Source organism: Morone saxatilis, unplaced genomic scaffold (genome assembly GCF_004916995.1).
Source record: "Morone saxatilis isolate NCDOM2014 unplaced genomic scaffold, NCSU_SB_2.0 Contig5, whole genome shotgun sequence".
In the NCBI taxonomy this organism is placed as follows: Eukaryota; Metazoa; Chordata; class Actinopteri; family Moronidae; genus Morone; species Morone saxatilis.
In genome coordinates this window covers 7,417,348-7,420,450 of record NW_023340095.1, presented here as the reverse complement: position 1 = coordinate 7,420,450, position 3,103 = coordinate 7,417,348, and the positions used below count along the sequence as shown (strand labels likewise).

The 3,103-nt window shown below is 41.3% G+C and overlaps 1 protein-coding gene and 1 non-coding gene across 2 annotated transcripts in view; one reads left to right on the top strand and one right to left on the bottom strand.

The window, feature by feature from the left end:
- Positions 1-3,103, top strand: part of wnt10a (wingless-type MMTV integration site family, member 10a) — a 24,479-nt gene that overhangs the window by 11,630 nt on the left and 9,746 nt on the right. The gene's annotated exons all lie outside the window — the stretch shown is intronic.
- On the bottom strand, positions 2,209-2,280 carry trnac-gca. The gene has a single exon. It is a non-coding gene; the product is annotated as a tRNA-Cys (tRNA).

Sequence of the window (3,103 nt, the reverse complement as noted above, 5' to 3'; positions counted from 1 at the left end):
CCTTAGAATCAAACAGAAAACACTGACAGGTGGGGCCTCAAAATAATGCCTACCCCCCTCTTTCCTCCCACCTACCACCACCTCACCTCCCTCTGCCCCGCTCCTCCCCTGCAACCCCTGCCCCACTCCCCCCTTTCAGAGAAGTAGTCTTTAAACAGAGGAATGCGGTGGTTTTTTAGCGGGGTGTGCATGTCGCCTCATGCCCACCCCAGGGTTCTCACGACGTCCCGTCTTGTTTTTAGCCCTAATTAGTGGCTGCTGGCAGTTTGGAAACAGATGTTTAAAACCCTGCAAAAGATTTTAGACTTCAAACACTGGGGCGGAAAGTAGAAAGAGATTCGCCCTTCCTTCCCTCCCCTCTTACCCTTCTCCTGCTCTGCCTCCTCCAACTTCTCTCCAGCAGGACTGATTACACAAATAATACTGTACACAAAGGCGGCAGAAGAAATGAATCCGATGGTGTGCTTTATTTACATATGATGTCAGCATATCTCTAATGCTGTAAAGTTCAGGCTTTACCAGCTGCTGTTTACACAACAAAATGTTAATTAGAATAATAATAAAAAAACTACATTTTCAGGCATTTACATTGCATGCATACATAAATCCTCTCCAAGAAACAGATCAAATATGTAAACACAAACTGTAAAGTATTTTCTGAGCTAATATCCGTGACTCTATTTAATGTGAAAGTTGCTTTACAAAGATGTTGAACAATTACATTTTTCTAAAAATAACTAAGCCAAGATGTCAGAATTCTGCATTATGCAAAATTGCATTATGCACAATTCAGCCCTCTATGGTGTTGTTGCAGTGAACCAAAACAAACTACTGTGCAGTAGTTAATAAGAGCGGTTTTAAAAGCCTAATAACATGTTTAAAGTGGCTCCTTATGACATGGAAATACTTCACGGAGGTAGTAAATTTCTTGGCCAAGTTGTTTTTTGTTCCTCTCAATCGTTTAGAGAGCACACCTAAAAACAAATGCTTGGCACGCTTTCTTGCGTTCATGTTGCAGAGCTTAAAGCCATGCCGAGGTTCTGTTGAATCCTGTCTGTTCATTAGGCAGGTGGTGACAGTGCTGGCTATGTAACAGTCTTCCATGTAACTGGCAAGCGTCTATTAGTAATTACAATTTACCATCAGTGCATGACTTCAGGGGAGTAAGGAGAGATGGTATCCCCCTTTTCAGGAAGGAAACTATACATTTCAACCTCTTTTCCAATTATTTTTAAATATGTGATGTTGCCAATCTCTTGTTCAGTACAGGGAACTTATTTTGAACATTTGAGACATTTTCCCTGACTCAAATTATTTTCAAGAGTTATGTTGGCAGTGGAAGAGGAGGTGCAGGAGTATGTGTGCCAGTAATAATCCAACAGCACAGTGCAGTTTGGCTAGTTTAAAGTAAAAGTGAAAGGGTGGTTAGGGTGAGTGTTTTTGTACTGCAGTGTATTTCTGAGTGAAACGGACTATGTTGACAGAATATACTGTCGTAATGAGAGGGGTTAAATCTATTCTTTCAGATCTGATTGGATCACTTGTTCAGCAAAGATGCTGCAACACACAGAGCTGTAGAAACCTGTGTTGTCAGGAGGACAGAGGGAAATTAATACATTACCGCACATCGATACTAATTTGAAAATGTAAACAAAGTTTTTGGTGACTGATACACACACACCTCCTACCATGACGTTGCTCTACTAAAACACAGTCCTAGAATTTGGAAAATATATTTGTTTATTTCACTTGATGACTGGCAGTTTTATTCTGTACTATCTTTAAGAAAATGCTACCAAGGCAAATTTGTTTCATTGTTAATTCAATTCAATTCCATTTTATTTGTATAGCGCCAATTCATAACAGAAGTTATCTCAGGACACTTTTCAAATAGAGCAGGTCTAGACCGAACTCCTTTTAACATTTACAGAGACCCAACAGTACCACCATGAGCAAGCACTTGGCGATGGGGGCAAGGAAAAACTGCCTTTTAACAGGCAGAAACCTAGGACAGACCCTTCGGCTTTAGGTGGGTGGTCATCTGCCTTGACCAGTTCGGGGGAAAGAGAGGGGGGGGACAGAGACAGACAGAGACAGACAGAGACAGATGTACAGCAACAACAGTAGCAACAACTAGTAGTGACCGATGACGAGCATTAAAAAGACAATGATGATGATGACAGCAGCAACGATGGGGGACAGCAAGCTAGGGGGCACCCAGATTTGAACTGGGGACCTCTTGATCTGCAGTCAAATGCTCTACCACTGAGCTATACCCCCTCACACACAATGCACTATGCATACTTACCACCAAAGCACTGGTTAGGCCTCCACATCAGTTAAGATTCAGGTCTGTCCCACATCCTAACCCATTGTGGTTTAATTTCTTTTCCATTGTTAAGGATGGGGCAGCATTGATCCCAATATTCAGGCATGTGTCTTGAACTGGGCTCGCTGTTCCAGCTCTTTAGATTTAACAAAAACACTTATGAATCCACATAATGTGTGCTGTTGCAGCTGACAGACAAACATCCAGTCCAACCGACTATCCTGTGCAACTAACTGAAGTGATCAACTACCAGCAATCATCCTTCAATTATCAAAGCCTTGCATCTGCATTAGTGTCTGAATTAGTTGTATAGCCACTTTCCAAAACAGGGGGCATTCAGATTTGAAGTGGGGACCTCTTGAGCAGCAGTCAGGTACTGTACCACTGAGCTACACCCAAACATACAAAGGAACCAATATAGCAATTGTCCTTTTAGCAAAAGCTTGGAGACACTGTGTACTTGGTCAGTGGCAGTGAAAGATTTGTAGTTTCATTCAATACAATCAACCACAGCTGAAATTCTTGGAAACCATTGTAATTGTGCATTCATTATTGTGTATTTTTATGCTCAAGGTTGTTTTGGTACAGGGATTTCTTACATGTTATCATTAGACTAGAGGAAGAGCTAAAATGAGAACTTCTTGATCAGCAGTCCAATGATCTACCTCTGAGCCAGACCCCCTAAACTTCTAAGAATCCATTTCAATGCTTATTTAACTAGCAATAATCAAAACACACAGAAACAGTCACCTGACTTATGTTAAAATAGATGTT